This window comes from Scaptodrosophila lebanonensis, unplaced genomic scaffold, assembly GCF_003285725.1.
Source record: "Scaptodrosophila lebanonensis strain 11010-0011.00,11010-0021.00 unplaced genomic scaffold, SlebRS2 tig00000161-arrow-arrow-pilon, whole genome shotgun sequence".
NCBI classification, from domain to species: Eukaryota; Metazoa; Arthropoda; class Insecta; order Diptera; family Drosophilidae; genus Scaptodrosophila; species Scaptodrosophila lebanonensis.
Genome location: NW_022060597.1, coordinates 653,070 through 666,177, shown reverse-complemented (window position 1 = coordinate 666,177; position 13,108 = coordinate 653,070).

The following is a 13,108-nucleotide window of genomic DNA, read 5'->3' as shown; positions in this document are numbered from 1 at the left end:
ATTTTAAAAAACACAAAAAAAAAAAACAAAAAGCAAGTTAAACAATTAAGCAAATTACACATACTCTAAAGATTTTCCAACTTTTGTTAAGAACGCGCGTATTTGTTAAAAGTATTAAAGGAAAAAACAAAAAAGAAAGAAAAAACAGACAAAAAACGACAACATCAATGTACATTTTTTTAGTAAATTTAGAAGATTAGCACTAAAAAGAAAAGAGGAAAAACTTGTAAAAATTTTTTTTATTATATATTGAATATGATTTTTTTTATTATAATTTCCAAGAATTTTTTTGCCTAGAAAATAATTACAAAATGTAATTTAAACAAAAATAATCAAATTTTTTACATACATAAATAAATAAATATAAATGTAAACATTTTTTTTATTATTATAAAACTAGTATTAAGCAAAGAACGAACGAAAGAAGGAAAGAAAGGAAAAAAATAACAAAACTAAAGCAGAAAATTTGTACGCAGAACTTCAAAAATAAAAAGCAATTCAATTATTGGAAATTTGAAACAACACAACAACAAAACCTAGATTTAGAAGACTGAGGAACTAACGTATTTGTTTTCTTGCAAAACTGCGAAACATTGAGAAAAGACAAACGTATGGTGAGGGGCAGAATGAAGTATGGAAATAATGTTAGGGGAGAACAAGAAATTTTTTTGACAATGTTTTTTGCTGTTGATTTTCGTTATTTGATTGAGACAAACATTTTGATTAATATTTAATGATTGTTTTTAGTAAAAATTTATTTGTGAGCCAAATTCAAATGCACAAAACAAAAATGGAAATTAGTTTAAACCTTGTTTCGATTACGTTTTAATTTGAAAAGCGCTTCTATTATTGCAAACACATACTTGTATGTATGTATTCTTGCAATAATATGAACCACTTTTCAAGTATTCTTTTATTATGAAGTTTAACGTGCATAATTTTTAAAATTAAACAAAAATATAGATACATATATAAATGTATATTGTAATTCATGAAGAAAATGAAATTCTAAAAATTGAGCTACAACGCATTGTGTTTCAGACAAACTAAAAAAGTATATAACTATGTTTAGTATATATACATATATAAAATCAAACAAAAACTGAATAAAAAACAAATATGAAAATTTAAAAAAAAAAACCAAATTTTGTATTATTTCTTTTATTTTCAACGAAGCAACATAAGAAGCACACTTTTTCTGTTGATTTCTTTTTTGGTTTCGAGCAGCAGAAACGACGCACGCGGAAAATTTGGACAAAGAACAACAACAACAAACAATACTACACAAGAAATAGCAAGCAAGCAAAGAAACTAAAAAAAGTATAAAGCAAGACAAAAAACCTATCATTACAATTTAGAGAATTAAATGTATTTATAAAGAACTTTATACCGACAAAAAATACCAAATTGTTGTAAATTGGCAAAAAAAAAAAAAACCAAATTAATATTAATAATAATAGCGAGAAAACACAAATTAAATAAAATGCGTAAATATTTGCAACTATAAAAATTAAAAATAAATTACGCGTGAACAAGAATGAAAAACAAAAAATTCAATATTTTTCAAATGTGTGTAATTTTTTGAAAGTAACAATAATAAACTAAACAAAAAGAACGTAAATTAATAATAATAATAATAATAATTAAAAATAGTTGTCTGTGTTACAAAATACAAAACAAAACAAAAAAAGCGACAAAAACAAAAACGAAATACATACAAATTGCAAACTGTAAAATAGGCATTTTTTTATTATTCGTTGCGATCGCTATAAATTTTATAGCAACGCACAAAGGTAGGCTATGCAAAGACAGAGCGATCGAGCCAACTGTCAAAATATATCGCAGCATGCTTCATGGCGCACATGAAACGAATTCAACCACCAGGTGTCGCTATCGCTACCTTTACAGCTCACTTATTCGAATTCAGACAACACATGCACGCACACACACATCACGCACAGCGTCGCCACCACACATACTCGTATGCCGTACATATGAGCTCTGCTGCCCAAGTTGAAGTTGAGTGAGCGAGAGAGAGAGAGCGATGGAGAGAGCGAACCAACGATAGCATTTGAAATGGACAGCAGTCAGCTTCATATATCCTTGTGTGTCCAAGCATATGAGCTGTTCATATATGAGCTGTTGTGCCGCCCAGTTTGGCGCCCACTGGCCGCCGCCATTGGCCATTGGCCGCTGGTCATGTGCCTGTCAGCCCCAGGACTCCCCCAGCACTGGTCACAACATGGAGAGCTCGACCAGCAGTGACCAATCCAACAGCATTCGCCGCCCCAATTGGTGTGTGCGGAAACATGAATTCGAATGAAGACGACTGTAACTGTGCGAATCATATGAGTATTTCTGTGTAAATGTGTGCGTGCGTGTTGGTGAGCTCCACACATGGCGCAGTCGACGCCCGAAAATATGCAGCATGGACACACACACACACACACATGGCCATACTGGCCGAACGTTAGCCGTTGGGTAGCTTTGCTGTATCCACATGTGTCCGTGTGTGCCTATGCGCTTGTGTGTGTGTGTGTGTGTGTTTGTACGAAAGTGCCGTTTCATTTGCGCACACATATGAGTGGTCTCTGCGCTCAATTCTGACCGCTCGTGGTCAAACGCTGCTGGCGCAGACAGCGCAGCCAACTTCGCAGTCGCCGTCATATTCGTCGGCGTCGTCGTTGTCGCGTTAGAGAAAGCAGCGTCAACACCCCCCAAACCAACCCACCCAACGAACGTATGACTGTTGCGTTCGCCGCACTCGAACTTGTGCGTTACAACTCGGCGCGTGGCCAAACATGTTCGTTGCCGGCAAACATGCTTTGAGGGGGTGGGAAGCGCTCTGTAGCCGCCTGGCTGCCAAATTAGTCGACAATCGCTTGGCCTGACATGTTGCTTGCACGCAGACATAAGTACAGGATTTAAATTACAAGGTTGAATCGCAAGGTACAGATACTTTACAATTCGACGTCTTACAATGATACTTGCCAGTTAGCTTCTTTATCTTTAAATCAACATTTTATGTAGCCTTTTTTGTATTTGACATGCCGGGGATAACACATTTTAGATCCAATCAATTGAGTGAGAAAACTAGCTAGATTATAAAAACTATTGATTATTTATTTATTTAAATTTTTGTAACTTATAATCAATCCGTCTGCCTGTGTCTATTTCAATCAGTACTGCTTCCACAGTCTAGGAACAGAAGCTTAGGCTCAGAAATTCTAGCAACAATTGCTTTTAATAAGTACTTCTAAGGACCTCAATCTACTTATTTATATTATGCACACTATTCAAATATTGTACCAAATACAAATTCAAACTACTTTATATGTATACAATTTAACTATGACTTTGGTTAGCCTTGTTTTGAAAAACAAAAATTGATTGAAAGTTCCGCCAACAAAATTAAGCATTATATCATTAAACCGACTTTATAATATTATTATCATATCGCATTTCGAACAGCAGAGTCTACAATGACCTAAAAATCCCATCCAAACTCTCACTTGAGAAACATAGTTATGCTTAATGGCTTTCCGGTACAAATTTGAAGAGAAATGTTCTCTCCTAGATGACAATGTTTGCTGAAATGCGCTTTCAGAGTAGCTCTTCTAAAAGTCCATAAATGGAACTCTCAAAATCATCAAAAATCTGAGGAATCAACATTTATTTATTATAAAGACAAAATACAGCCGATTTTTGTCCTTGAGAATGTCATGAGTTCAGCTCGTTCTACTTCAAATGAATCATGGCTCTTGCTTTAATCTTAGCGTAATAAGAGTTTGTGTACCTAATTGTGTTTCGAGAACTGTGTAAGTTTTCTAAATTAATACTTTGATTATGCATTTATAAAAATAATTATTAAGAAATTTGAAAAACCTGACAAGAGAACAAGATATGATATTTTTAGTTGTATGTATTATAGATAATCGTCATCGACAGCTTCGCAGCTCTAGATCTCAAGCCAGTTTACGGCTCTGTTCTAAAGTTTAATACAAGTATATAAAAGGAAACTATTTCGCAATAACTTCGAAATATCGAAAAGGAGAATTAGCAGCCAAAACATGACATTAACATTAAGCAAAAGAAGAAGAGAAACTGACAGCTGATAAAAAAGGGTTCATATCCTAATCTATTCGTTCATATCTGTTGGATATATTTAGTATAAATTTATATTTTGTAAGCAACAGTTTTAGCAATCTGGGCGATGGTTTGCAGATGAAAGCAAACTTTTATCTCAAGTTCTTGCCAATTCATCTCTTCACTATTATTATGGCAAGCCAAAAAAATTACTTTAACTCTGAACCGTTGATACTTCACTGAAAGGTATGTGATACCGATTTCAAATTTGTAAACATCACGAAACATATAAGAGTTTTGGTTTGGAAATCGAATCATTGAATGCTACTATAGTCCTTTTTATACCCTGTAAAAAAAGGGTATAAGGGTAAGAAGGGTATATTAGGTTTGTGCACAGTATGTAACATGCAGAAGGTAGCATCTCCGACCCCATAAAGTATATATATTCTGAATCAGCATGACGAGAGAAATCGATTTAGACATGTCCGTCTGTCTAAATGAACGCAAGGATGTCAGAAACTATAAAAGCTGGAATAACCAAAGTTGGCATCCAGATTCTCCTAGGTCCGAGAAAGGACGAGTTTATTTTTTTTTTTTAATTTTCCCCCGCTATAGAATTTCGTCAATAGCGTCCACATTTCAAATGCTACCTAACAAACAAATTCTCTCCAGTGCACCCCCCTCCTCCTCCCCCCCCCCACCAAACTGCAGCAACAAGTTCGCTCTTCTTCTTCCTCTTTTTGCTGCTGCTTTGGGCGCATATAACTCAGTGACGGAAGTTTACCTGGGTACAGGGTATTACCCTGTCGGGTTTGCTCGACTGTAGCGTTCTCTCTTGTTAAAACTATATTTTTAGCACTAATATCCCTAGATTTAACTAAAACGAAATATTGATCTGATCCGGAATAAATATATTGTATGAAGACCTACAGACTGCTGCTCTTCAGTCATGCATCAACCTTTTTAACGAGGACCAACTAATTCCGTTGTAATACACGGGGATTGTGTAGCATTAAAATTTAATTATTGTTACTCATTCTCGCTTGTAAAGTATCTGTTGGATGTAGATCTGAGGTATGTTATTTCATTTTTCATTCTCCATTGCCATATACTTGTGCTATATGTATGGCGATGGGAAGGATGGATGGATGGATGGATGGATGAGAGGATAGTAGGATGGCTCCAGCGACTAATTCAAGTGAATATGTCTGATACACACACACACGCACACACAAGCCTATATGTGTGTGCGCCATAAGGGTGAAACTTTTACTGCTTGCTTACAGAGATTCTTTTCTGATGATAAATTAATTTATTATGTTCGAATTGAAGCACTCGGAATAGCTACCAATGTGAATGCGTATGCGTGCGGATGTAATATGGCCATGGCCAGAGAGTCATGTCTGGATTCGGGGTCGGGTTCGGGTTCGGGTCCGTGTCTGGGTTTAATAAATGTGTATGTGCGTGTGTGTGTGTGTGTCTCTTTCAACCCTATCGGCGGAAGCTGCTGTGTGTGTGTGTGTGAGTGCAACTACAGGAATAATGAACAACACCATCTGACCACTTGAATAATTTCAAAGTGGCGGGCTGTACCGGGCGGGTGATGTTTTAATTGAAACCATTGCGACGAGCATGGCTGCTTTTTCAACACCCCCAGCCCGCCAGTAAGTTGGTCGAACATGGCGAAGTCAGCGTCCAGGGAACACAACATGCAATAATTGCAAAACGCACGGCAAATTCCCGCAGTATTGGCAATGGGAGTGTCTACACATATACATACATACATGCATACATATATGTACATTTATATATGAGACTGCAATTGTTTTAAGGCACTAAACACCACCAGCTATAGTCACAGATTATATGTAAGTATGTACATATACATATATACATATGAGCTCAAAAATTGTCTCATGTAATCACAAACTTTCGCACTTTTATCATTTTTGAAACCAAAACCATAAAAAGTCCCAAATAAAATGAAAGACTAGACCAGGGCCAGTGTAAAGTTTTTGTGGTAGGTTGGCGGTAGGGGGGAATGGGGGGTACTGGCGTTGGAGACGAAGCCGGAAAGCAAAGAAAGTCAAAGAACAAATATGTACTGCTCGACGCGCACATGGAGGAGGCATGGACGGTTGAACGGTTGGACGCATGGAGAGCCGCACATTCGTAAAGGAAAAACCAAAAAGGATGCACGCGCGCTGCCACCGCAAGACGACCCCAGAACCCAGCGTCCCTTCGTCCCTCCGTTTCGACCAACACGTCAGACACACACGCACAACACCCACACTCGTCCACACCCTCTCCCGCCCACCCATACACACACGCATATGTACTGATGTCCATGCAAAGCAAAGGTGCAGACAACAATATATGTTCGTACAGTGATAGCTCGCATTCAAAGCAGCGGCCATAGAAGCATGGGATTTCAAATCCAGCTCAGAAAAAGCCATTTTGTAAATATACAAGTATATCTATATTAATTACTACGTAGACATTTGTGATCGATCATTACTGATTTCACCTGCTGACCGCTGTGATTTATGATTCGGATAAGTAAAAATGTCAATCGAAATCACAAAACACAAATCGGGAAAATATTATGATTACCTGATTTAGATTTTTCGATTTTGACACTACAGAGTCAGAAATTTGTCGAAACCGGACTCGACCTATTACTTTTCGACCAAAAATACTAAAATCAGAATATTTTATTAAAACGGTCATCACAAGCGGTCGGCAGAGGCAAATCAACAATCTAGTATAATCAAAAATCACATATCGCTACGACCTGCTGACGGCGTCCATTACTTTCAAGTGGTTTCCAGAAACGATGCTCATAGAAATTTACTGTTCCTTTGGAAACAAATCAATTAACAACTCTAGAGCTTTCAGATATTAGAAGATATGGAATGCATCGGTACTATTGTGTACGCATCGATGGTATCGCTGAATCAATGCCAATATATGACACCAATTTATAAACATTAGAAAATGAACATATTAATAGTGATATAAACAGAAGCACTATGTTTCCCTTTTACAATGAGCATCGCAAAGTAAAGAGGACTTTTTAAAAATATCCCTTTTCTGCTGGCGCCATATATTGATGAATGTCTGCGTTAGTCAGGTACATCTTTTATCGACACCTCGTCCAGTTTTCGCACACAAAGTAACACTGTGTTTCTGCTAACGGTACAAAAATGACGACCAAACAAAGGGAAAATATAATGTGGTCCCAAGAAGCCATCGATAATTTATCGATTGATAATTTACTGGCCGAACTGTTAATGCCGTTTTCACTCCATATAACGCAAAAAAAAAGAAGTTGGAAATAAAAATAATTTGAAGTTTAAAAAATGGACCCATTTTGCCAAAAATAACAACTATGGGTTCTCATTTTTAAAAAGTTCTTTTTACTTTGTTATTCAATAATCCAATAATTCGTACACGCTTAGGAGACAAAGTTTAGACCATATGATAGAGGATTTTGATAGCCGAGGGGAATATTTTTACATGTTTATAATTATTTCCCCTTATTTTAAATGAAAAAAAAAAAAACAGTTTTTTTTTTACCAAGTCTATTGCTTTATTATGATAATATTTATAATAAAATTGTTAATACATTTAATCGATCAATTGCATGTTGAGTAGAACAACAATTAAGTAACAAAATTGACAAATAGAATTGTTATTCCTGCTGGAGTCTCGGCTGATTATTATTACAAGTCTGAATTGGTTATGTCTGGGAATTCTTAATTAGTCGGTATTTTATAATTTGAGATGGCTATTACACATTTTACAATTTCACTTTCATGATAATATTCGAACGCCATACATTTTCAAATTTTAAAACTAATGCTAGAGTCAAGCAGGCAAATATTTTAGGAAGAAACGGTTGAGGCAGTTTTTTTTAAGTCGAGCTCTTCTTCTTGTATAAAAGTGTTATTGACTCTTGACTGAAAGAATTTTTAACTGCCTTACGGTTATTTAGAACTATTTTCAAATGTTTGCTGAAAGCCCACAAAAATGCACTTTGAAATATTTTCATTTTCGAATTTGAGTATTTGTTGATTATTGAACCACACAGAGACTTCCGTTTAATTTACTTTGATCTCTCAAGAGAGATGCCACTGTATACATGCATGTATGTGTGTGTGTGTGTGTAGCTGTGCGTGCAAGTGTATGTTTGTGTGTGCACACGTCCTGACGCTGGATATCGTGCTCTAGAGACCAAATGGAAACTTAAGCCTTTCTTTTGTGCCAGCTAAGGACTCTCATACTGTCCATGAACCTTTGTGGCGCTTTGGCTCCGCTCTGCCACCGCCCCTCCTCCACCCTCACCCATCATATTGCCATGCTCAGCTTCATCCAACTGCTTACTTGTATGCCTCCTCTGTGTGATAGACAGAGAGAAGTCCTTTCAATGCATCCTCCTTTTTGGCGCGCGCAAATTTTGTTCTGCTGCTGTTGTTGTTGTTGTTGTTTCTGTTGCTGCATGTGTGTGTGTGTGTGTTTGTAGGTGTGTGCATGTGTGTGTATTTGTTTGTTAGTGTATGCTCGGTTGAAAATAGCATGTGGAGTGCACTGTCCTTACATTGTCTTCTCCACACACACACACACACACACACAAAAGTCGAGGCACAGGACGGCAGGACAACACACGCTCGCTCGCGCGCTCGCTGGTTCGTTAATAAGAGCCTCAAGGCCCCCGACCAGCCCCCGATCCCCCAGTCCCACACTTCTCCCTCGCGGCTCCCACTTTCCCCGGTTTATCGCAGCCACAGGCGCTCCGTCCGCACATCTCTGTGCGCTTTGTACTCTGCATTTTACTAAATGCGCTCCACTGTCCAGAACACATGCGATATATACTATATATGTATGTATATGTATGTATATACATACGTTGTATATATGCAAGTACACACATACACATATATGAAGAGTAAAAAAGGAGAAAATAATGAATAAAAGAATCATTAAGCTGGCGAGTGTGTGCGACGTTGGCTACTGTGGAACCGGAGCCACAACCGGAGTCTGTGTGCCACTGTGTGTGTGCGTGTGTGTGTGTGTGCGTGTGTGTGCGTGTGTGTGTGTAGCACACCTGACCCCCACCTCCACCACCATCGTCAGCCTCCACCTCCTACAAAGCTAACGCGTGCGTTTGCTGCATGGCTGACATTCAATGACTTCTCTAACTTTTTCAGTGGGTTGTTCGCATTCTTCCTGCTCCGCTTTTTGTTTAGCTGCCTTTTTCATTTGTATGTGTATGTGCGTGTGTATGTGTGTGTGCTTGTGTGTATCAGTGGTAGGTGTGTGCTTTGCTTTTATTGTTGTTATTGTTGTTGTTCTTTCTACTTTTTTAAGCAAATGCGAATACGAATGCAATTCTCAGCTTCCTCTCTCCTACATGGCTTCGCTTATTTGGAAAATCCATTTGTCCACCTGACTCAAAGAACCAAATGCATCCTCTGCTGCCCCGCCGCATCTAGGAGTACCAACCCGACCCCATCACCATCCATCCCATCCGAGCGGGGACTCTGCTGTGCTTCCGCTTCTAAATGTCAGACGGACTTTTGCTTTGTTGCTTTCGAGTAGTAAGACGAAGAATAACAGTTAGACGGTGGGAAAGAGGGCGGTCGGTAAGGAGGTGGGTCTTATTTGTGTCTCTGAAGTGACCTCAGCTGGTATAGTTTCGAACAGAGGTGCAACAATTGGAATTGCAACAATGATTTCCCTGCCAGTGCATTTCAATGTGTGCATTCACTACAGTACCCCAATGGTGAGAAAATTATACAAGTCTTGCGTACCTGTCCAATTATAAGGCAGCTTTAGTCTGATGAGTGCATAAACAAAATTATACATATGTATTTGCAAGGGCGTAGGCAGCTTTTACCAAATAACTTATGCACATGATCAATGAGAAAAAATGAATGAAAAAATGAAACAAACAAATCCAACTCAGATCCATTTTGAGGCGAAATAGTGCGACATAATAATGAATGTGTTGTCGACTTTATATGGCACAAATTTTTGTGGGGGAGGAGGGGGTGGGACACCCTGTCCCACCATGCCCTTGTGTATATGTATCGAACTTATTAATCAGAAAATAAAATGAGAAATGTTTTTTTTTGTTTAATTTAAAAATAAATAAGACTTTAAATTGGGGGAAATGAAAGTTAAAGCCCATTGCTGGCGAATGGAAATAAAACATTAGAATATTATGTTTAATCAGAAAATAAAAATGGTGACGATGAGCGTCCCATTACTAAGACTTTAAATTGGGGAAAATGAAAGTTAAAGCCCATTGCTTGCGAATGGAAATAATTCAAAAAATTGCAAGAGAATAGGGAAAAGTGATGCCCACTTTAAACTGGGAAGGATGAAGGATAGCTGATGCACCCAATCAGTCAATTAGTTAGGACAAACTCTTTCATATATATAGAGAAATATAAAGAAAGCAAATATCGAACTTATTAATCAGAAAATAAAATGAGAAATGTTTTTTTTTAATAAAAAATAAATAAGACTTTAAATTGGGGAAAATAAAAGTTAAAGCCCATTGCTGACGAATGGAAATAAAACATTAGAAAATATTGGTTAATCAGAAAATAAAAATGGTGACGATGAGCGTCCCATTACTAAGACTTTAAATTGGGGAAAATGAAAGTTAAAGCCCATTGCTGGAGAATGGAAATGAAACATTAGAAAATTATGTTTAATCAGAAAATAAAAATGGGGAAAATGAACGTCCCATTACTAAGACTTTAAATTGGGGAAAATGAAAGTTAAAGCCCATTGCTGGAGAATGGAAATGAAACATTAGAAAATTATGTTTAATCAGAAAATAAAAATGGGGACAATGAACGTCGCATTACTAATAGAAATGAAGAATTGGAAAAAAAAAGGCCATAGATGTTGAACTATTTGTACATGCACAGTAAATGCCAACAAAATTAAAGTTCAAAACAAAACCAAACTAAAAAACAGCCGTATTAAAAAATTGAAATATTTAAATAAAAATAAAATCAAAATAAAACAGAAATTAAAGCGAGTGCTACAAGCGCTCGAAACCGAATGAGGCTTCAATCTGATGACCCCCTATATATAAGGGAAAAGGGTCAGTGTTGGAAAGTGTCATGAGAAATAATGCTATATTAACGCGCAGTTGGCGTTTTTGTGCAAAATTTGCCCAATGATATATACTTATAACACTTCGTTGCCAGCGAAAATAGCTGGAAATGCCAAGCACTCTTGTCCATTTACAGCATTTCAAAGCAGTACGGCAAATAATACTCCTTGAGTTTAGATATAGTTATGTGTAATTCCTCTCTAGTATGTGGTGATGAAGCTTAGGCTTTGGAAAATGTCGCAATGATGGAAAGTCTAAATAACAGCTGTGCTTGCGAAAAATTAGAGATTTGTTGATTTGACCATTACTGATAACATGGTGTGAGGAGCACACAATAAAGATAGCTCAAAAGATATTGAATTCTTTAAAATAAATGAATATTATAATTCATTCAAATATGTACAACTTAAATAACTGTAGAATTTTTAAAACTATAATTTTAGAAAGTTTTGTTTCCTATTTTGGACACATATTATATTTGTATTGCCCTTCGTCTACAAAGGATGAAAGCTTTACATTTGTGCGAATCGCTGTATTTAAACAAATACTTTAATATAATGTATTGCAACGTTATATTTTTCTAGTTTATACCACAGATCTACTCGAAATATCGTACTATACTGTATATGTATTTTCTACTCAATCAGAACTAAGTTCTGTTATATTTTGTTGAGTTTATGCAACAGTTCTATTCGAGAAAGCGTACTATCTAGATGTGTTTTCTATCCAATCAGAACTAAGCAAATTTTGCTCTTGTCTTTCCAGTTTATAGTACAGTTCTGCTCGAAATATCGATGTATTTTCTATTCGATGAGAAAAAAGTAAAGTGATTTTCCATTATTCAGTGCCTGCGGCTGACACAGTAAGTAAGTTTGGTAAGTATTATGTTGTGTGGTCGACTTTATATGGCAAGCATTTTTGTAGGGAGCCGTTTCACGTTAAAAATACTCTTAATAATTTTAAGAAAATATAAATTATTATTAAAATATAAACTCACGTTTTATGTGCAGTTTGAAAACATTCTTATTTGCCAAGCCAAGTTCTATTCTTGCTGCTCACCGTACATACATACATTCATACATACAAGTATGTAAGTGCGAGAATTGTTTGCAAACTAAAAAAAAATATGCAACAAACGAAAGACGAAAGAAAACAACGAAACAAGCGCGCGGCTGATGTTATCGCACAGTTTCTTCACACAAAAAAAATATGCAACAAACAAAAGACACACAACAACGCAACAATAAATCGCACTCGGCTGATCTAATCGCACAGTTTTTATGAATAACGGTTAATGCGATATAGCAAATATCAAGGAAATTATTTCGCGATGTTTCGCGAAAATAATAGTTACATGCCCGGCCGACAAGTGCACTGCGCATTTAACGAACAGCTGATCGCAGTATCTTCAGTGTGACCACACGACCTACAGAAAATAGGGTAACACTCTGTAAACACGCAATCAGGTCGAAGGCTAATGCAAATTTTACGATAATGTAGCGTTTTCTTAGCTAAAATGAATTGCGAAATTAATAATAATTTGTATTAAACAAAGCACTTCCAGCGCCGGCCTTAGGTCTTCATTTTTTCCTTCTGTTTTTTTCCTCGTAAAATGGCTGTGTCGTTAACTTTAATAAATGATAATCACACTTATTGTATTCTGTTTGGTAGCGCACACTAGTTTATTATCTTTTATGCAAACCATATGTACATACATATGTATGTATGTACATATACGTAATACATGTCTGTTCATATATTCTGTGCACCTTTGTTGGCACAAAGTGGACCATTTTTTACAATTTATATTCATTGGCATTGTGATATTTTAACTACTACACTTAAAGCTTTTAGCGGTTATAATTTGTTCACAACAAAAAAAAAAAA